The sequence below is a fragment of the Balearica regulorum genome, chromosome 7 (genome assembly GCF_011004875.1).
Source record: "Balearica regulorum gibbericeps isolate bBalReg1 chromosome 7, bBalReg1.pri, whole genome shotgun sequence".
Lineage (NCBI taxonomy): Eukaryota > Metazoa > Chordata > Aves > Gruiformes > Gruidae > Balearica > Balearica regulorum.
The window spans coordinates 998,349-1,021,697 of NC_046190.1; the positions used below are offsets into that span (position 1 = coordinate 998,349).

Genomic DNA, 23,349 nt, shown 5'->3' on the forward strand with positions numbered 1-23,349 from the left:
GCGAAAGAGGAGAGCAGTAAATACCTGTCCTGCCACAGGTGGGTACCTGTTTTCAACTCAGACCAGGCAAATTCAGGCAAAACCCTTATTTTTTGTGCCTGTGACGATCCCAGTAAAATGAGATGATATATTCCCATCATGAATATTATTGTTTCAAAGCTATTTATACTTTAGGGCTACTTCATTCTGCTCCCCCTTCCCGCTGGAGTCCATTATAGATAACCTTACTTGTGTACATATTTCCAGTTTTCTAGCAGTAAAGAACCTTGAGAATAAAAGGAACAAACGAACAAAACGAACAGAAGTTCAAACTGAAGCCGGCACTCTGAAGGGAAGCTAAGCTGCTCTGACTGCTCAGCATTCATGCTGTTTATCCCCCCGGTTTGCTGTGGTGGCTGCCTAAGAGTTCCTGAATCATGGAATTAGTCAAATGGTTCTTGAAAGTTGGTTATTGCATTTTAATGGCTTTCTATGTTTGTTTACCACAAGGGTTCTCCATTATAAGATGCCAGCTGAAGGATACGTGCACATCCAGGTGAAATCAAATTCATAGGCAAATGGTGATGTTCTCTGGAGGGTTTGGAGAAATATCGTACGGCATTACACAACCAGGGATGCACAACGCTGCAAAAAGGGGCAAATGCTACGGTAGCTGCAAAAGCAGAGACGGCTTCCCAGCCAGCGATAAGAGGATTAGGGAAAACATCAACAACTTCGAAAATCTGAGATTACAGAAATCTTGGGCTCTCAAAGATAGCACAGGATCCAACCGGGGGTCTAAAAATACTCCTGTTTACTGCACCGCACAACGCAGCAAACAGCTTTCACCCTGCGCTGCTTGTATCAGCTCTCCGTTATTCGAACAGCTTGGGCTTACAGCCCGCGAGAGGCTGTCGGGACGCGGCGGCGTGTGCCGCGCCCAGGCCAGGGCTGGAGCCCGCAGGGCTGCTGGGGGGGCAGCACCTCCCGGCCGGGCTCTCAAGCCCAGCTTCGCCCAGCAAAGCTTCTGCTGGGGGTGCGGGTGGGACCTTCAGGGCGTTTGTTCTGCACGCTTCTGTGCCGAATGCTTTTGCTCCTAGCCTAAAACATGCTGAAAATTTTCCTTTAGAAGCCCCAGCTTAAAAATCCTCCGTTGAAATATGGGGACACTTTATTTTAGAGCATTACTTGCTTTCTGACAAGAGCTTCTCTAATAAATGATAAACTAAACCCCACCACTTAAATCTCTTAAGAAATTCCTATTTAATTAGGCTTTTGGGATTCCTTATTGTTCAACTGTGTGAGTGCATTAAGTCATTTGCGCTATTTTGTTATATATATGATACACAAATAAGATGACCTATAAAGCATCCTTTCTATCTGCAAATATTATCTAAGTGACAGGCCATGTTCAGGGGAAGTAATGAGATGTAGTTAGAGGGGAAAAAAGCCTCATTCAGAAGCGAGCCCATAAACTTTTCAACAGGCTTTAATAAAACATAATGCTAGCTGCTCACTGCACCTATCACTCTTTAAACTGTTAAATCTCTATGGGCAGTTTAGCATTCGTCTAAGGGATCATCTGAGCCTCCACAACGCCACCACAAATGTGCGAAGAATCACCAATTCCAGCAACGCGCTTCCGCGAAAGCTGTTCTCTTCTGCGGTTAAGGGCAGGGTGTGCTCTCTGGGGAGGAAGGGAGGTGTCGAGGGAGCAGAAAGAGGAGCAGTTTGGGCGGAGGAGCTTGCTCGGAGCGGCGGTGCTGGGAGATGGGGGGGGGCAGGAGGGCTCCCAGTGCTCCATGTCCTCCCCATCCTCCCCGTCCTGCCCACAACCACCCTCAGCCGCCTTCACCAATTCCTCCTCTTCCTCTCGTTTCCGCAGCACGCAGAAGCCAGAACTGGTGAAGCAAGGGCAAGGGAAGAGCAGTCGCACTGGCGGTGCCTCCCCTGCGACACATACCGTGTGGGTATGACATAGTTTCCCTAAATATGATGAATTTGTCTAAATTTGCTCCCTGTGCTGCTCTGTAAGAGTTTATCCAAATAGCATTGGTTTAAGTAATGTCCTTTTCGGAGCTCCGTCTGACTGTACTCCTGTAACCTTTGCATTACAAAATTTTCAGTGTTTCTATGTGAGGATATGAACTGAAATCACAGAACCCCAGGCTGGTGTGGGTGGGCAGGGACCTCCCAGCCCACCCAGTGCCACCCCTGCCATGGGCAGGGACACCCTCCACTAGAGAAATCCTTCTCCTGAAACTAATCTGGGAAATGTTTCCTTTGAACTTTCAGAGTACAGACAGAAGACAAATACCTTCATATTCCTGAGTATTGTCAGCGAGAGTTTTCTTCTCCTTCCTTCACCCCCTTCCTCTCTCCTGCCGCACTCCCTCTCCCAGAGGGGAGGTTCATCCCGTGGCTGCAGGCTGGTCTGTCGGTGGTGGCCAGGACCTCCTGCACGGCAGCCGTGCGGTGGGCAGCACGCGCAGGCAGGGATGCTGGAGCTCCTGCCCTTCCCTGCCTGAACCGGCGGTTTCCTCGGGAGCCGGGAGCAGGCAGAGTTTCGCTGGCTTGGGGAAACTTGTCTGTTGTGTTCTTGATCTTGTGTGGAAAAGGGGTTTGGTTACCTGACTTCTTTATAATTGTATATAGAAGCAGTTTCTAACAAACAGCTTTGTCCATGCTTTGGGGCCTTGCTGCCTGATTTACGCTCCTTTGGTGTCACTCCAGAAGCCAACGTGTCTGTCGCTGTCGGGTACCAGTGTTTCGGCATAAGTTTTTGCGAGGGGATAAATCAGTGGCAAAGTGCCCTTGGAAGATGCTTGACTGTCCTCTCCAATGTAGTAAGAGCTCGGTTTGAGATGGATGTTCTGTATGAGGAAATACGCTGAAACCCCAGCAAAGTTGGCATTTAATATCCTGCTTAGCTGTCCCAAAGGTTTTCTGATGGATTTATGGATTCGCCCCTTGTGATGTGGCAGTGAATACTGAGGTAGTGCTCTGCAGTGAACTGTCAATGCTCAGTTCTGGAGCTCAGTTTAGAAAACCCCAAAGCCTGTCCTTAGAGGACCGGAGTAGCTTGAGCGTTCCCTGTACGCCTGGCTCCTGCGCTGCGACTTGCGCCGGAGAGGCTGCCCGTCTGTCTGCATAATGAGAGCGCTGCAAGTGTGACCTCGCCTCGAATTTGAACTTTAAGCTGTGTTTTTGAAAGGCCTGTGTATTTTGAAGCTATATATTATTCTCCAAAAATTGCAGAGTACTGAAATGGTTTCTCTTGCCTCCTGGTAACTTAAACCAAGGTAATTTCCTACATTATGCTCTACAGCACTCCTTCAGAAACCAGCCGCTTTGGATGACATCTTTTGGAGAACACTTTACGTACTCGATGGTTTATTTGTGGCATGGGCAGTGAGCTGCAGTTTTCCCATGAGGTTGGGGAGCGCAGCCGGTCGTTTGCTCCCCAGGGGGGCTGAGAGACGCCGCGAGGGCGGAGGGTCCCGTCCGCGGTGCGTGGGGGCACGGACGGGCTGCGGGGCAGAGCCCACGCGGGCGGCGGTGGCTGCTGCAGATGGTGATGGTGGGATGAGGGAGCGGCTGTTCGGAGAGAAGCCGCCGTGCCGGAAAGCTGCGATATTCCACAGGGCGAGGGTGTCAGATGCGATTTGCCTTTTGGAGGTGACAGTCTGAAGCGAGTGATGCAGATTCAATTTCCAGCGGATAATTTTCAGACTTTGTTAGAGTGCTAAAAGGGCAAAGTGAAGGCAGCAAACTGAGAGGAAGGAGAGTAGCAGAAGGTACTGGATCCTAAATTTTAACTGGCTTTATTTACTAAGATTTTTTTTTTTTTTTTTGCTGTGGAACAGTTTTCCCCCTGTCTAAATGTCCTCCCAAGTTTCTGACTTTTGTGACAGATAGTATCATCTGTATTTTCACCTAATCCATAGAATCAGAATAACGTTCTTACCAAATCTTTCTATGGAACATCTACACCAAATATTAAGCAAGTGACAGAGATTTCCCTTCTGTAAGAAGTACGAAAAGGACCCTGCGCCGGGGTTCTATGGTAGGGGTAGTTGTATGGTGCAAACTGTATTCCATATTTTAATTTCTTCTCTTTCTGCCACAGAGTTATGGAATCACTGGGAGAGTCTGTTTTATGTGGTTGGCCAGATTCGATAATCTATGTGATTCACCGTCCTTTACAGCCTAGTACCTGAACAGTGGGGGGATCTCGAACGCTGGGCAGGGGAAGGCTGGGTGGCTGGGACAGGTGAAACACGGCGGGTCACTGCAGCCAAGTGTCAAAATAGATTTCTTGGCTTCTATTTTAAGCGACATTAGAAAGTAATAAAGCTTAATATTAATGGTCAACCTGGCTTTAAATATTGCATTTTAACTATTTTTTCCCCGTGAAAGAGAAGCGGCGCCATTAGGCAATGTATAACTCCGTTGGCTGCAGGAGAGGCCAGATCTGGTGCGTGCCCAGGGACTGCTGTGACCGCGGGTAGCAGGTCTCAGGTTGCTGGTGTGTGTTGGAGTATTTGCACGCAAAGTAGAAGGAAGATGGAATCCATGCTGGTATGGCCACAGATAAGTTTTTTCCGTAAGGGAACGAGATTTTCAGCCCCAAGCCCCTGTGGGAAGCAGGCAGAGGCTGAACCCCAGGTCCCACGTCCCACCAAGTGTCCCAGGCAGCGGGGCAGGCAGAGCCCCGGCAGCGGGGCGGTGGGCAGTCCTCTCTAGTGCTCACAGGTCTGGTTTCCTCCTGCCATTCATTCAGGATGTGCTGATGCTCTGCTGCTCCCCGGGTGCTGGTGGGTGCACGCCGTGACCCCCCGCAGCGTGGGACCTCTCAGCCCAGAGAGCTGCCAGGTTCAGGGCTCGGCAGCTGCCCAGGGTAGAAAAACGCCGGTTCCCTTCAGTTTTCACTGTAGCCAAATAGGATTATTTTTTTTTTTCCTTTGTGTAGCAAGTTTGGATTTTCTTGGTGTAGCATAACAGGCAATGGAATCAATAAAAGTAAATAAAAAAATCAGTCCTCCTTAGGAAAGTCCTTCTTCAGGAAAGTTAAAGAACTTGAAAGACATAAACCCAGTCTAAAACTCAACTTCATTTTTCATTGCTGATTCTACCCAAACAAGTCACGGGCTCAGCAAATCATATTTTTCCTCCTTCAAATAAACACATCTCTCTGCTTTCACAGAGTCTCAGTTTTGATGCAGCAACCACTTTCCCTTCCCCCAAAACAACGCCAGCCCTAAACCAGAACTTTGCAGCCCCTGTGTGGATGGCAAAGGATTTCCAAGACGGCTGTGTGGGCCAGCCAAGGGGCTCACTCAGAGAGTTGCTTTGCAGTTTCCCCAGCTGTCCGGCTGGGCTCCAGGTGCTGATCAGACCAAGCACTAAAACCTCACCCTGCTTCTCTACGTAGTGTCCACAGTTCGGCTCTGTGTTCTCTGCATCCCTCCACTATTTTGTGACAGATTTGCTAAACCACACGTTCAATGCTTACAGGAACCTCTCGTTTTCTCATTAAGTTTCGGGTTTGTTTTTTTTTTAAAGCAGTTGTTATGTCCTGCACATAAAAATCCCTATGCAGGGAGCTGAAGCAAAAATGCATATTAACTGCGGAAGAATTTCATAGCTGCACTTCTCAGGCATCAGCTCTTCTTGTTTGTTATTACTCAACTGCAGAGCAGGAGCAGCACATTTCAAACCACCTTGAGTAAAACCTGCAAGTTCAAACTCACCCTTCCTGGTGCCCCTGTGCTGGGCACCTAAAAAGTGCAGTGAAAGGTATTTGCGCTCCAAAGAAAATTACAGGGAGAAGGACGAGAGCACGCTGCAGCCTCTGCTGCGCTGCTGTCTCGACCAGGGCAGCACATTTGAATGCCTGGTTAGCAAACTCCATTACCAGTAAAATGCTAAAATAAAATAAAATTGAGATAAATTCTTGAAACACATCATAAAATTAAGCTGCTTTCTAGGAACAGTAATTGTCTTAGTGCAATTGAAATGCATGGCTGAGGAGAGTGAGATGAATTATTTCTGTATCATCCAGTAAGGGGGAATATTTCTGTATCATAGTAAGGGCGTATCAGCTAAAGTTCATGCAGGGTTATTCTTATTTCATGTTGTTTATTGTCTGAAGATGAGGCGAGAAAATCTAAATGTTCAGGGACTCTTTTTTTTGAAGTTGTCTCCTGCATGCTAAAATTGGTGTTCAGTGGATCTCGCTCAGTGTTTAATCTTGTAAGGTGATATTTGATGAAGGAGGGAGGTGTGTATCTCACCGTTGGTACTGGCTTAGACCTGTCCCCGGTGATCTTCTGTACACACAGACTCGGTAAACATCAATAGATCCACAACTGCCCTAAATCATTTCTTATCCATTTATCCTTCTGGTGCATTGTACCTGCGCTAATTCCTCAGCCTCCAAATCTCTCCCACTGTCAGTAATACTGGAAAATCTATTGGTAAGATTGCTCTTTCGGGAAAAATCTCAAAAACTTTTATACCGGTACTGATACGGTTTCCCTGGCGTACACCTGGAGTTACTTTTCTGCAGGGGAAGCCCCCGCAGCCCAGCCCCAGAGAGGGGCTGCAGGACCAGCCGGGCACCCTCGGGCAGCGCGGGGCAGAGCAAGCGGCTGCTGGAGGCTCCTCCGGTGCATGGCCCTCCCCACCGAGTGCTGTAAAACGGTCTGGAAATGGTAATATATTCTGACTTTGCCTCTTGAAGCACGGAGGCGTTGCCTATGGGGCTGGAAAATGGAGAGCTGCAGTATGAGCAGCTGTAATTTGCTTGGCCCAAATGAGGGTGGAGGATGGTTGGAAGTCTTCATTACTTATTCCTTCTAGAAGTGCCCTGGCTTTTTCAGTAATTTGCATTTATTAATTGATATGTTTTCATGAGAAAAGTTAATAAGAAGTATAACTTGGATGCCCTGGGCAGGTTGCCTTCCCGGCTGCCCATTGCACGTGCCTGCACGAGAGCGCGGGGTTCGCTGCCAGAGGTGAAGGTGGTTTTCCTTTGCAGGATGGAGAGGTGCGGGGGGTGTTTCTTTCCCATTTTGCTCAGGAGGGAGAGATGTGGATGCACAATAGCCCCGGGCAGGAATTTTCCTAGCAGTAGCATGTATCACAAGTGTCTCTCAAAATAGCTCGTATTTGTTCTGCGTTTTTAACCTGTGACATTATTTTAGAAGAAAGTAAGTAAATCTTAGAAGAAAGAAAGAAAATCGGTAAGCCCGGGCATCCCTGCTTGTGCCGAGTTACCCTCTTGTAACTCTTGTTTTGAGGCCTAGCTGAAGTTTATAAACACCAGCTTGTGATCTTTGGATGAAAAATGTCATTTAAGATGAGATTATTATTATTAGCACTGATGATTTGGACATACAGTGTCCTGCAATGGCAAGCGAAGCCAACACGCTGTTACCCAGAACGACCACGTTTCACCTCCACTTGGCAATACCGATGTGTTTGCCATGGGGATGCTAAGTGTGAAAGGTAATTTGAATTTTTAGGATTTATTAAAGTCAAAGAAAAAGACAGTGGTTTAGGAATCACTGGAAAACTCTGTTCTTACCAGGGAGGAGCGGACCCGAGCAGCAGGTTAGACCTTCCAGACGGCAGTCGTACGTGGTCAGCCCAGAGGCTATGAACAGCTTTGATCTAAGACAGGCTTTCCAGGGTAGGTCCAGCCTTGCAGGTGATCCCAGGCGAGAGGGTGGGTGGGCAGGGACGCCAGCTACCTCCTCCATCGGCCGGCAGGCACCGGGGCTCCATGTGCCAGTTCGGCCGAGGTCTCTTGGCCGCTGCGCAGCTCCCCGGCTCCGTGCAGGTTGCTCGGCCACCTCCATCGCTTCTCCTCCAAGGTGTCCCCGTGGCGGGCGAGCCCTGCAGCCCCTTCCCCGTACCCGTGCCTCGGTCACTGCCCCAGAGGAACAGTGTGTCTTTGCTTTCCATAAGTTCCTTTTCCCCTCCCCAAAATGAATGTTTTGCGCTGCCTTTCTCAGCGAAGGCACGGTAGAAATAGCACACCTCTCGCTAACAGCGATCGTAATGGATCTGAGCTCTTCTGGGAGCTGAGCTGGCATTCTGCAATATCTATTTTTAATGTTGGCCAAATATAAATAACTCCATTACAATTCCATTTGTGGTAAGAAATGAATGATTTGATTTAGAGTAAATTGAGTCTAAGATGCCTGCTTGGCATTACACCTCGGGGTTGTATAGAGGGAGACTTTCTCTCGCAGTGCTCGCATTGACAGAAGCTCTCACGCTCGTGGGCAAATTAAACTTTTGTGGAAGAGAAATTAGTATTAAGCAGCACGGCCGGGGCAAGCTGAATGTGCGCTTTTCATTGGTATCTTTTGTGTTTTGCGTACAGGAAGGGACATTTTTCCAAAGAATCGATATGAGAAGTTTGATGTCAGCAGAAAAACTTGAATATAGAGTACCCCAGGATACTGATTAATAAAAATTTAGGTGATTTTCCTAATTTCTACAGTATTTATATATAAATAATTGCTACATCTGCGATAATTGCTAGAGCTTGACTACCTATGAAGGAAAACATTAAAATGTAAAACTTTGACCATTGCTAAAATAAAAGAAATTAATAAAACCTCACTTGCAGGTGGAAGCTTGTGACTTCTGTTCCTGGTCATTTTTGCAGATTTTCAGCCGCAGTGCTCAGCAGAGGAAAGGGAAAACACGAAATCTCTAGAAACAGCTCTCTTTGTCTTTGCTTTGGGTTGTAAATTAAAATGCCTTTACTGAAATAACAGGAAAACATTTCAGCAGCTAGGTGTAAAAGAGAATATGTACAATTTGTGCATATGTACATTTGCATGTACACGTACAGCGTACATATAGGCAATCGAGTAAATTTATCTGATGCAGCTACTTAATGCAATATCCCTCAAAATCTGCCATGGTGCTCACAGCTCGGTTCCAGATCTTTAACAGCAGAACACACCTCCCTTGCATATGCGTGTGTTATGGTTTTGGTCATAGCACTTGGCTGTAAATAACCAGGGCTGTGCCCCGAAACATTTTTCATTTGTCTGTCTGAAGCCCAAATTGACCAGAAACCCTCTGCCTTCTTCATGCCACGAGGCGCTGGATGATCTGGGAGTCTCTGCGCTCGGTTGTCCCTGCAGACAGGGACCCCCGGGAAGGCTTTGATGTCTGTGTCTGGAGTCAAATTAAATTAACGCTGCTGGACACACAGTGGGTACATTTCTCATCATCCATACGTAATATTACAAAGAGATATTGCTAAGGCTGGAAAAGCAAGTCCTTGAAGTTTGGGAAGTCCTTTCGTGACTTAACATCTTTGTGTATTTGCGATGATTTACCCTTTAATTACATGGTGGCAGATATACCGTCTGTGCTGCTCACCGTCTGACCCAGCACCCCCTTACGCACGCTGCTCCCACCCTCCTGCACAGCCAGGTTTACGAATGTCTTCTTGAGATCCCTGTATGTTCCTCCTCATGCTAGAATGAGCTTCAGAAAGTTAATTAATTTTCTTCCCAACACTCCTGTGAGAGGAGCGGGCATTTGTCTGCATTTTGTAAATAGAAAATGAAGGTACACAAAGATTAAGGTCAAAAGTATCTATTAATTTTGCCAAATCTGACGTGCCTCGTAGCTGTTTGGTTTTGGTTGTGGTTTTTTTTTCCCCAGAAAACCTGGGAAACTATTAATTACTTTCATATTGAATCATAGAAATTGTAAAATATAGTACTGGAAGCGATATCAAGTCATGCAGTAATTCCCCTTGCCCTGGGTGGGATAAATTCTAGGATATCCAGGTGGGATCAATGCCTAACCCTTCATGATGGAGATTTCATAACTTTCCTGGCTGATCTATTCAAGTGCTTAACTATCCCTGATACTTTGAAAGATTTTTGTGATGTCTGCCTTCTGCGTTCCTTGCTTCAATGTAAACCCATTACATTTTACCCCTTCCCAGAGGAAGAGGAAAACCAGGTTATTTCCATTTTCTTTGCATCAGCCCTTTGCATATTTGAAGACTGATATCAGACCTCTCTCAATTTTTTTACTAGATAAACCAGCCAGCTGATTCCTCTTTCCTTGCAGCAATGCTTTCTCCGGCCCTGGCTGGTTTTGGTGCTTCCTTTGGATGCTCCCTGGGTGCAACAAATCCTCCTGCAACGCACTGCGCCCAACGGGCCACGCTCCTGCGTCGCTTTTATCCCACGTGTGCTTTCCAGGGGATTTGGGGGTTTTTGCCTTCACTCTGTTGCCCACTGCGGTCTCCAGAGCCTTTCCTGGAGAACAACATTTTAAACATGATCAATTCTGTTGATGGAATTCATCGTACCTCTGTAGGTGCGGCGCTGTGCGCTTCTCCTTGGTGAATTGAACCCTGCTTATTTCATGCAATTTCTGCTCCATAGGAAGTAACTATTGACTCCAGTTGCAACCCAGCGCTTCTGCAAGTTGGATCTCAGTGTCTCAAACAGGGTGTCTGAAAACGTGAAACGTTGGGGTAATAAAAAGGTGGATTTGTGAGAGAGAGCTCCCTGCGCGAGGGGCGGGGAGAGAGGGCGAGCGCCTGGGGGTGGAGTGCGAGACGTGTCACAGCGCTCACGCTCCAACCAACCTCAGCTCTGGCATCGCCTCACTCATTCAGAGCTTTCCTTTGGTAACGTACATTTATTTTTTAACGTCACAATTTTTAATTGTATAATTAGCTGGGCTTTAAGAAGAACAAACTGCAAAACAAGATTTCCCTTCTGCATCCTTACACAGACACCCTTTGTGCATGGAAGAAGAAGCCATAATAAAGGAGGTTTATTCCTTTATTCCCGTTTTGGAAGGTTTCTTTTTTTTTTTTTTTTTTTTTTAGGAAAAGTCATGAAGCCAGTTGCAGGAGAAGAGGAAGGGCTCCTACTTTTCCAAAGTTTTTTGGAAATTGGGTTATCAAACTCAGAATTATGTAATGAATAAAGTTAATATACAGAAACAGGTAAAAAACCACTACCTGTATGGATAAAACTATTTTGTGGGTTTTTTTGTTTGTTTTTGTTTGTGGTTTTTTTTTTTTTTTTTTGTTCCAATACACATAGGGACCAACCAGGAATTTTTATTAGAATAATTGCTATTATTAAAGGTCTAAGAAATATTTGGAATATTTCCTTCTGGCATCACTGAAATTTCTCTTTCTTTGGCCAGCTCCTTCCTTAATTTTTCTGTACAGCGATAAAAGTCTCGTGCCGTATATCAGCAAAAGGAAGAGCCCGAGTTTGCTCTCTTTGCCTGTTTCACAGACATCACCTTTAATTCCAACCACCTTTCAGCCCCCCGTCCTAGCCGGCACAACCCCTCCTCAGGACCCACCTGCACGCCAGCAGGCTTGGTCCGGGCAAACGTGGTGCGGAAAGACTGAGCCGAGCTGGGCACGTCACCCCTCCGGCACCGGGCAGCGCTGAGTCCGGACACTGCGAGGAGCAGCATTGGCCCTCAGGGATGTCTTCGTGCATGGGGAAGGCAGATAACAGAGGTGCAAGATTTGTATTTAACAGAATAAATTCTGAGATTAAAATTTAGAACAGAATTTCATCTTTGTTATGTCTTCATTTCAAACACCACTCAGAAAATACTTGTAAAAGCTCTTTCCATAGTTGTATTTGGTGGAATTTTGTGGCGTTGGGGTTTTTGCACCTTGAAGCTGAGTTACTGCAGAATTGCACGGTGACTGTATCGCTAATAAATAGCTCATCCATCTGCAAAGGTTCCTTTAAAGTTCTGTGAAGTGACTGCAAGAAGTAAAATCCGCACTAAGGGATATGTAGGCTCTATGCAAATTTATTTTCCATTCTAGCACCATTCTCACTAATGATTATGACACTATTTTTCTTTCAGGGAAATAAATTCTAACTGATAAATGAAGTAGCTTCCTTTTTCTTGTTATTTGTGGGATAATTCTTACTCACAGCCGCTGGACTTGTGGTTGTCGTTATGCCATACGCTTTAGTCCTGTCAGAGGTTTTTTGTTCTCTTCTGAACGTTGCCAGTCACCAAGCACACTGCTTTGGAGAAGGGGCAGGACTCAGGCAGGACATCAAGGCGCTGTGTACCAGTGGAACAGAAGCCATGGTGTATCGATGAGCAATTTGGTTAAGGAAGTCTACACGTAAAACTGAAGTGTGACAAGGAAGGGACTTCTTGCTTTCTGAAAGGGCGGGCACCAGAGGAAAGTGTCGGGGGACGAACGGCTGCTGGCTCCCGCTGCCTGGGGTGGGGGCTTGGCCGCGGGACCTTCCCCTGAAGTCCTGCCGATGAACTGGAGGTTGCACCTCACTCAATCTGTTCTTCAGCAATCTTACTAATCTATTTGAGACAACAAAATATACTATTGTTATTGTAAGAAAGTAAAAGAGAAGATTTTCATGCTAAATTAAGCAGAGCCACACACTTTATCTCAGCGCCTTTGTTTAGGGGAAGGGAAAAGCAGATTAACAGTCAAACGTTTGCTGCCTCTTTTGTGCTGGCGTAAAGGCATAAATGCTATTTCAATTATTTTAACATACACATATATATTTGTGTTGCCTGTGAAGCTGTGATAAGTGCACGTCCAAATGGACTGAAAGGTTTTTTCTCGTGGTGGGTTGTTAATTGTGAGATATATCTGAAAGAGTCAGGGGCAATGAGAAACTGCTGGTGAGCACTAATCATTAGCCAAACAATAGCTTCGTGGCCCTGGTTTTCTATATCTTACCACTAAGCACATTGGCATTGTGTAATCTGAAGTACAAAAAATAAAACATCTACTGATCTTTGCCTGGTGATCTAATATTTTGTATTTCTAGGAACCTGCCAATAAAAGAAGCAATCCTTTACTGGCATGCTTTTCTTCTTGCTTCTTGCTAATGAGGTTTTTTTTAACAACGACAACTATACCAGTGGCTGTTTGGAGAAATGAATTTTCCTAAAGAAAATCATGTTTTGTATGCATCTGCATGTGACACTGTAGAGAAACTGGAGCTGTAGATCATTTACTTGGTCTAATTCTGAAACAGGCAATCACAAATTGATGTCAATGGTAGCAATTAGCATTAAGAAGTATACTTTAATAATGTCTCTCCAGAAAACACATGTTCAGATCTGATTTACCATTTATATGCAGATTTTCTGATGTAAATGAATGAAAAGAGATGAAGAAACCTTCCACTCTTCTTTTATATCCTCCCAAACTCTTAAGTGATCTAAATGCAAATACATATAAACATAGAATAACAAGTGCCCAATCTTTGCTTTATGACGCTGCATCACGAGATAAGCATCGGGATGGTTTGTTTATGGGTTTGGTTTTCACATGCGAGCAGTTAGTAACAACAGTGTAAACTCACAGGGCCTTTTGCAGCTTTGTTACTAACTGGAGTAAATTAAAATACCTAAAGCATCCACCCCTGATCAGAAGGGTCATTACGAAGCGCTAGATACCGCGAGCATTTATGGATACGACACTCAGCCGAGGCCCCTTTGAGCTCACAAAAGGCGTTTGTGGCAGGTGGAGCTGGTGCCGATGGAGAGGGGTTTCCAGAGCTGCGATACTCAAGGAGTTCTGCAAATCAGGGCGCGGAGACTCACTGCTGGCCGTAGATGTACTCTTTGAAAGAGAAGGGGACCAAATGCTAGAGTCACTGCTCACCATCATCACTCTGGGGAAGACCCAAGTAATCAGGCATTGAGGCATTTCTTCTGAATCTAATAGTTGCCTGAGGAACCATTGAGCATATCCAGTTTAAAATTGATATTTTTGTGGTTTTTTTAAATTTCAGTTTAAATGTGATGAGTGCTCACACTGTTTAGATAAAATGCTCTATATATTATCTTCTGATAAACATGATTTTTCTTCCTCGATTCCCTTTTTGTGTTAAGATTGAAAAGATGAAATACTGGGCTCTACTTCCCGGTCAGATAAGGGAGGTGTTGAACACATCCATCCAACTGCAATGCATCAAAACAAATTTCCTGCTCCTCGGTGGATAACAAGTTTATGGGAGGCCAAGAGTAAGTGGCAAAACTTTTGTCCATCTTCAGTCTAGCAATTTTCAGTGCTGTATTTACATTTTTAATTCTTTCCATGGTTATTAGTGATGTGTTGCTCATTGTACTAAAGTGCTATTTGCCTACAATAACACCAAAACAGCAATGCCAAGGTTAGACTGAGAATCCAAACACAATGTTAAAATAATCAGGAATCTGCTCTTTAACTCACAGACAACTGTAATAATGTCCAAGATGATAGAAAAACAATGAGACATCGATCTGGATAGTGAGCACACCTTTGGGAACGCACGGGTCAACAGGGACATCCTTATAAACAGACTGTTTTAAATGGGTCAGAGAAATTAATCTAGTTGTCAATAAAGCAAAATAATTGCCAAATGAAAAGTGCACAGAAGTTGCTGGAGGATTTTTGTGAAATCCAATTAGACATTTTGGAAAGAAAAATGTCATTGTTGCGCAATTAAACCAAGAATACAGTGAAATGGAAAGTGTTGGTTAAAAAACATTGTGATGACTTCAGTTCATATCTAGTTAAGCTAACTTTAAAAAATATTTTCATAATAAAGGCATTGGTCATGGCAAACATGGTCTTTCACCACGTCAGCTTCTGCCTGCCCCGCCGTGGGAGGCTGGTTTAAGCAGCGTGTTGCTAACCTGATACTAAACCCTCTATTTCCTGACAATTGTCTTTGATCCTGTGATCACAAAGAACAGGACTGACAGCATGAGCAAGTATTACAAGACGGTAACAACTCTGTTTTAATACATTTTTAATGCTGTAAAAGAGGTGGTGTGAAGATAGTCAAAGATTTTACAACGGCGTTTTAGTGCCTGTCATTCTGGCAATAGAAAGTTATAACCTTTCTTCTAAAGGTTAAGAATATTTTGCCATTACTTACAACTGAATTTTCATTGCATTGAAAGTATTTTCAGAGAACATGACATCAGAAGATAAGATTTTTACTTCCGTGGCAAAGATTAAATTTTGTGTGTGAGGATACATTTAAATGATGTGTTAGCTCTGCTTATAGCAACAGCTGAACCATTTTTGCTGAAGTTTTCTAAAGCAGATGCTGCTCAAGGATGTTTGAATGCCAGTGAGGTAGGAATTCAGATGGGAAGAGATCGGTAAAATCAGTATTTTTTCGTTTATGAAAGGTCTGAATAGAAACTCTGTAATCTTCATCACTCGGCACAGGGATCAAGCGTGCGTCCCGTGGGAGGAGGGAGGGTGTCAGCTTGGCGGGGGTGCGAATGCTGGTTGGGGGTTACTGTCTACGCCTGGGGCAACGAACCCCTTGTGAATAAACAGGCCAAGACAGATACTTAGTACTATCCTGCTTTTTGCAGATATTCAACATGCTGGAAAAGCAATTAGAGAAAAAAAAAGTATATAATTGCAATATTTATAGCTCTCTTCCTGTACTGAACCTGCTGTTTCTAGGAACAGAATGAAGAATTCACCCAAGTGGAAAACAGACAAACACAAGGCAGATAGCACCGCTCTTACAATTCAGCAGAAAAATGGTAGTTTAAAATGCTTGTTTATTCATTGCCTATATAGAGCTACGTATTTTTCCATAAATTTACCTTGTTCACATTTCATTATTCTCAGAAACATAAATACAAGGAAGCAAAGGAAGATTAAAAGTGGAAGGCATCTAAAAACTGCTGCTTAACCACATCTTGCAGCACAGTGAATTAGACAACAGCCCGCTAAAGGTTCATTAGCAGTACTTGTGTGTGCCGGAGTGCTCGGGCTTTATTCGCCAGCTCGACTCATCCGTAGCGGTTGCACATGCTTTATGTTCTCTGGTTACAATTTATCAGAAGTGTTTTGAATAAAACCTGCACAAGGCAATGACACAGTCACCCATCCTGGAACCAAACTTGCTGCCAGAAATAGCGAAGTAGAAGGTTCAGTAGGCTTTGCCGTGAGACCTGGCATCAGGGCGTCGCTTAGCCACGGCCATGGAGCGACACAACACGGAGAGCAAGCGGTGACCGTGGCTGGAGGTCTCGTTTCATACCATGGAAGAGATCAGAATTTCCCACGCATTTATGTGGTCCCTCAGCCCGCACGTGTCAGAGGCACGTTTTCACAGGCGTTCAGGTGCGTGGCGGGACCCTTTCAAGCACCGGGACTCCCAGCACCTGGGGATTTAGCAAGGTGGGAAGCTCCATAGAAAGGCAGCCCGAAGCAGCTCTTCCTTTGGGGGGTGAAGGGGGTTTGAGGGCACGGATCCCACCGACATCCCTTGCAAGTGAACCACAGAATCCTCTTGATGTAACGGAGCAGATCCGATGCACGGCGATGCGCTAACAAGTGTTACTGCCACAGCAACTTCGGAAGAAACAAATTCTGAGCATTTCGGTTTCACTCAGAGGAAAGCTGTTAGCTGCTCAGTAACAGGTGGAAATGAAATTTAAATCCCTGTAAAAGACAATTGCATAGTTAAAAATACATTTAGTCGTGTTATTGGCACTTTGCAGATTTTCTTTCATTATCCTTTTTAAGGAAACAGGCGAAATGTATGTATGTTGTCTGAGTCTGCCTCCTACCATCTCCAACCAGAGACAATTTGCAGCGGTTGAATGACATTTATTTGCTGCAGAAATATTATTTGTTTCTTGTGCTCCTGAAGAAATAAATCTTCCATATGTTCGATGCGTTAAAAACTGTACTGAACATTAAAAGCAAAAATAATAGACAGCCTTCCATGGGCATGATGAATACAGTCTGGTGAGATTAACTTCAGGAGCTAAATGCCTTGAATTGAATTAGGGTAATGGAAGTTTGTGTCTCAACATCAGATGGCTGTACCTCTTATTTATCACAGATCCCTATGAAGAAATTGTCCCTGAATTCTTTAAAAGCTTTTACATCTTCTCCAGTCAAGACACTGAATAAAAATTAGCTACCCACCAATATTTTTCTGATTTCCAATACAAATCTTCTTTTGCTCGCCATTTACGTTTTTAGATGTGATCCAGTCATTTTCTTTCTTTTGTGATTTTTGTGCTTTTGATGAAATAGCTCTTGTTGAAAAAAAATATTGCCTGCCTAACTCTTTACCAAACAACTAAACATTGATTTTTTTTTTTCTTGCAGATTATTCTGAGGAAGAACTGTTACTTTGCCGTGAATGTAGGCAAAAGGGAAAGAGCCATCTGTAAACAATAAAGAGAGAGCAAATAAATAACAGGTTTAAGACAAAGAATCTTGATGGATCTTTCCGAGCAGAAGAGCTGATGGCAATATGGATAACGCCAATAACTGACAAATGACTCGGCTTCTGAAAGTATCTGCCGGCTTTGGTTTCGGCTCTGTGTTTTGTAGAACATATAGTATAAACTGGAATTGTAAGAAATATTCAAAAGCAGAATAAATGGCAAAATAGATTGTAAAATACATTGGCTTCACCTTTTTCCTCTCCTTTGGTCACCCTAGGATAACACTTCCATCCGCTACCCCCTTTCCCCCAGCACTCCTGCCACAATATAGAAAAGGGGATGGGATATCAGCGGGAACGCTCTCCGTGAGAGCGAAGCCACGCGCAGCCCTCGGTAAGTCACCCGAGAAGTGTCCCGGGACAGCGGACAGTGCCGGGGGGTTCTGCCCAGCCCCTGCGGGTGCTGCCCCCCCCCCGCACTGCCCTGCCTTGGGGTACAGGCAACGGGCTGGAAAAGATTGGAAAACCAAACTAGCTCCATGCACAAAACGCCTCCCAACCCGCAGACTGGGTTATCCTCTCTCCTCTCCTGCTGCTCAATCACCAAAACATCCGTCACTGTTTCTGCAAGACAAAACCTTCCAGGTTCCTCCACAGTAAATAAAGACTGATGAGGACCATTTTATTAATCACCTCCAATTGATTTATTACTTCACTCCGATTGAGAGATTCACCTCTCTTCTTAGCTGAGAGGTATAATTTTTTTTTTTTTTATCTTTACAGAGATTGAAACACTGCCTTTTTTTTTTTTTATCAATAGTGGATACAAGGTGTATTTCATTCATTTTAGGAATATTTGGTGCAATGCATAGTGCTTGCGCACTGATTTATTAAACACACATGCAATTATAGCAATGTGGTTGTTATTCTCACTAAAGATGAAAACGGGTTCTTGGAAAAATAACACAGGCATATTTTGAAGTGGAGGGTTTGCCCCGTGGAGACTGGCTGCTGCATGAGAAGCACTATAAGATCACTAGAAATTTCCTGCAAAAGGCTCCTACAGAGACTGCTGCTCCCCAGAGGTGAGGTTTCGTCTCGTAGAGCACTGAAGTCAGAGGAAATAACCCAATTAGTGTCACTGAGTTTTGGATCAGGCTGAGGAATCCTGATTAGCTCAACCAGAAAATTCAAATTGTTTTTAAGACTTCTAAATTGTCCTGCACGCCATCCGTCGCGGTAAGCAGCAGATGCCCTTCCACAGAGCTGTCTGAACTTCGATGAAACGGGGGGGGAAGGGATAGAGGAGCCTCGAGCATCTGCCCAGGATCACCCCGTGCTCTGTTTGCCCTTGTGCTCAAACACACTCACTGAGCAACAGCTGTGATCGTCTTCCCCAGCATGCTGGGACCCCTGCGCGATTTTCCCAGAACAAATAGTATCTGGGAGCACAAATGGTGTGTTTGCCTTCCATGAGGGGACGTGTCTCATCTGCAGAGGGTGAAAATAAGAGTTTGCACAGAAGCATGTGTTTTGAACTCAGACCTTAGGCTCATCTTTTGTGTTTAATCAAGGCAGTTAAGCCAAACTGTCAGGAAAACTCAGTGAACACAGATTCTTTACTGCAAAACACTGACGGCATTGCCTAAAGTGGTTCTGCCAACCAAGTTTCTATCAACCACTAAACCCTGCCTATAGGGATCCATGATATTGGCACTACCCTGGCCACTCCGCACGTTCACTGTCCCGTTACCAACTGCAACACATTCTAAAAGCATTGTTTTAGAGCACCATTTCTATATACTCCTGTCCCTGCAGGGGCTCCAGGAAAGCTAGAGAGGGGCTGGTGCCAAGGGCAGGGAGGGACAGGCCAAGGGGAATGGCCTGAAGCTGCAGGAGGGGAGATGGAGATGGGATGGGAGGCAGAAATCCTTCCCTGTGAGGGTGCTGAGGCCCTGGCAGAGGGTGCCCAGAGAAGCTGTGGCTGCCCCTGGCTCCCTGGCAGTGTTCAAGGCCAGGTTGGATGGGGCTTTGGGCAACCTGGGCTAGTGGAGGGTGTCCCTGCCCATGGCAGGGGGGTGGAACTAGATGGGCTTTGAGGTCCCTTCCAACCCAAACCAGTCCGGGATTCTATGATATTTTGACTTCTCTCTCTTTAACCTTTGAAGCACAGAGCTTTTCTCTGTCCTCCAGATGAGGGTCTGTCCTGAACCTAAGCAGCTGCTTGGGCTTTCCAGGTTGAGATGTGCCAACATCTGTAGCCAGCATCCCTCAGGGTAAAGCCATCTCCCATTCCTCACCCTAATGCCCCATTTACTGCCCAGCAACTGGTTCAATAGCACGAGTTTACAGAAATTGGGTTGATAAGCTTTGTAGCACCGTTAACACCAAGCAGCATTTCTGTGGGTGGGAAAGGACTGCACAGGGACAAGTGCCTGCCCCTAGGAAGGTGCATGGGGCCTGGTCGTTACACCAGTTCAGCTTCTCTCAGCCCATTAAACCCTTCCCTGCAAATCACAATTCACAGTCCAATGAGTTTTGCTTTGGTCACATGAAAAACAAAATACTGGCAGCCTGTAGGAATTTTCTCATGTTTTATATGCAACGTTGCATTTAAATATGCCTCATCTAGTCACAAACACGAAAGCTGGCAATGAGTGCAAATAGCTTGTGAATATGTAATTAGAAGAAATGATCATCAGCAGTTACTAGTTATTCTCATGAAAAATGTCAGCAGTGTACATCATCCGGATGACTGCCGCTGCGGCTGGTTATCAAATGTACATTTCTCACGGCATTTGCAGTTCGCCTAGCTCAGGTAGGAAACATGGGAGAAAAAGTGGACGAAATGAGAAGATTTGATGGCTCGTCTCTGGAAGTGACCATCCACCCCCGAGCACTTTTGGGCGTCCTGGGATGATACCTCCCGGCTGGGTGTGCTGTGCTGCCAGCAGGAATGCTGTTATTGCTCAGCAGGTAATGGAGGGAGACATGGCTGTGTTATTATGGGAAGACGTCGTCATTTTAGCACTTAGCTCGTCTCCTCGCTGTAAGGGGCTGGGCTGTCAGGGCAAGAGGCTTTAACCCCCACGTGCAGCCGCGCCAGCTCGAGCTGTTGGGAAGCGTCACTGGACCCCTGCGCAGCTTCTCGTGTGGACAGGAGTGAGATGGGGACAGCCCCTGGGAGGAGGTCACATTGTTTCTAGACCAAAGCCATATCCTAAAAATCAATGGGAATGTTCCTCTTTGGAGACACATATTCTATCTATCAACAAAAGACTTTTCCAGAGTGTGCACTGTGAACCACTGAGTGCACTACTAAGGGCGGCTTAACCTTACGCCATAAACACATCTCATCTTCATGCCATGCTCTCACAGCCGAGCGGCTCCGTGCCAAGACGAGCTTTTGCTCTGTGCTCTGTCGGGAGACCCCAATCACATCTTGGCACCCAGTCAACTGGCAGAAGGTCTCGCAGATGTCAGCAGGAGAAGGCCACCCCAAAGGGCAGCCCAGAGGCCAACCTGGAAGCCCCTGTATGCTATGCCCAGATTACACATTTGCCATCGATGCAGAGTTTCTGGAGGCACGCACCGTCGTGCATGCCTTCCATAATCCCTCCATGCCTGGAAGTTGTTTAAAATTCACAATCAGGATGGTGATAGTCACATACGAGGAATGACAGTGTTTCATACAGCACGTGAGGAATTGTAGTGCTTCATACACCACCTCTGCTCCGTGGCTGCGGAAACTTGGAGATTGCTCTTGACAACCACTCTCAGTCTCCCTTTCTCTTTCTTCTTGGGAAGGGTTTGAAAGCTCATGAGCTGAGCGTGGCAAACTTAATTAAAGCCTGTGGTCTGACAAAGTCTCTCTATCCCTCAGGTCTTGGATGAAACAGTTCTCACCAAACTGAAAACACTTAAAAGTATTGTCTTTGTTCTCCTGTTCAGAAAGACTATAAAGGCCCAAAGTCCCCTCAGCTATAGAAGGTGAAATTGTGTTTGGCTTATTTTTCTTTTTCAACAGCGCTGTATCATGTTCTTGAGAGTTTCTACCTCTTTTCTGGGTGTGACCCTGCGATCTCTTTGGGAATGTCTCATCACACGCAGCATATGCTGCCAGCTCCTCTACGCCACGGAAAGAAGATGAGCTGGGAAGCGCACTGGTGCTAGACAGCCGGGTTAATAATAATTTAATGTAGCTCCCTCCTTAGGAGTGCCCGCGTTCCTCCAGCCTCCCACCGCCTCGCCGGCGCTCGGGTCTTGCAAGCATCTTCCTTTGCCGTTACTGAAGGGTTTAACTTGCAGCTACGAGAAAAGAAACACGAGGCTTTTCCTCCTCCAGACTAGTTAATAGAAAATAAACAGAGATGGATAAAGAAACCCAAAGGAGATGAGCTAAAGACCGAGATCCAAAAAAGACAGGGAAAAAAAGGCTCCGAGTAGGATAATACTTAGGGAAGGTTCTTTTCTAATTTTGGAAAGGGAAGAAATACCCTCTCAACCTGCACTGTGCAGAAAGCGAGGCACTGGCAGGGGCACGTTGGCTTTGTTGTGCCTACGTCTGTTCGGAGAGGCAGGCGTGCCCCACCACGGGTCTGCTGTCGGCCAGCCCGCCGGGATGCAGCTCAGCGCTCCGTGCCGTACGCCCGCCTTGGCGTGGCATCGCGGCACCGCTCCGGCGGGCAGCATCAATGACAAGTCCTCGCTGGACCCCTTTATGGGCCAGGTATTGATGTTTTGGGAAAGGAAGGACTGCTGGCGGCCGCAGGCTGCTACCTGTGATGCCGGAGTTAAGGAGGGAGAGGATCCCGTAGGAACGGTTTCGCCAGCAGTGACTCATGTCCGGGGCTTCATCCATTTGACCTCCGGGGAGCAGAATTGCACGGCAGCACAAGCCAAGTGTTTCGTGCTTTAGGACTTGATAGTTTTAGGCAAGCAGTTTGAGTTTACTGCCGGCTTTATTGGGAGATTTTGTTTCTCCTTGAAGTCACCCAGCCTTTGGTTTTTTGCAGTTTTGCTTTTCATTTGTCCTTGAATGGAATGAGATTTCCAGAACTGTGAGGCTTGCAGGGCAGGGCAGGCAAATCCGGAGAGGTGAACGCGTCATGTACATGCACGTTACTATTTCCTTTTACTGCTGAGACTGGGAAGAAGAAAGGGAAAGCCACCTCCCACCAACTTGTTTCCCCCTTCTCTGCTCGCTGTTTCTGACGCGGTTTCCTTTCTATCTGTCCCAGTTTGTGTGTAGTACAACTATTGCTACATACAACTTGAAGAATGCATGTTTGATTAACTAATTGTCATGTGCAAATGAATTTTCCTCTGCAAACACAATAGTCTATTTACAAGCTCATTGGACACTTCTAAAAATATTTCTCTAAAAATACAAATGCAGCATAATATATCTATGGGAATACAACGAGGATACTATTTTCTGCTTGAGTACTGAAGATGCAATTGGGAATTTCAGTGGTTTTAACAATCAGTGCGTGCAAAAAACAATGTCCAAAAATGGAAAATGTTTTTGTAACACTTGAGAGGACATGGAGATCAACTGAACTTTTGTCCTCAATCGAGGGAATAATTCAGTGGATGATCCTGTTACTTTAAAAATTATAATTGAAAAGGTCTTTGTTCTGTAAGCACAGATCTTGACTGTTAGGAATTCTGGCTATTTAGAACACATTGAATTTACAGAATTTGAGAAGTAAGTATAGTCTTGGGACCAAAAATGTCTTACTCAAGTTTAATGCATGATGCATTTTTTTTTCTGATGCACTAGATGTATTCCTAATGAGTTTCTGATCTAAAACAAGATTCACAAAGGCAAAGGTTCAGTTACCCAAACTGAACACAAATTCACAGCAGATCTGCCTAAATTCAGAATAATAGCTCCCGGAGGTTCCTAGGTTTCTGTTTCTGGGCACATACGACGTTTTGATACCGCCGTGAAGCTACACATCCAGCCCGCGCCTCCCTCCCCGGCCGCCCGCAGGTCAGGTATGCCCAGGCTGGGCAGGGGGGATACGGCCCAGGAGGCAACAGCAGCATCCCTTCGGCATAAAGACCGCTCAGTTCTGGAAAAGCTCAGCTCTGCAGGGAAGAGACAACAAAATTACACTGGAAAGTTAAATGTAGT

At 45.5% G+C, this 23,349-nt stretch overlaps 1 long non-coding RNA gene across 1 annotated transcript in view; it reads left to right on the top strand.

The window, feature by feature from the left end:
• LOC142602532 (uncharacterized) overlaps nt 1–17,427 on the top strand; it is a 120,323-nt gene extending 102,896 nt beyond the window's left edge. The window contains exon 3 of the long non-coding RNA XR_012836269.1: nt 17,147–17,427. This is a non-coding gene — a long non-coding RNA (uncharacterized LOC142602532). The remainder of the gene's footprint in view (nt 1–17,146) is intronic.
• Nucleotides 17,428–23,349: the final 5,922 nt, after the last annotated feature.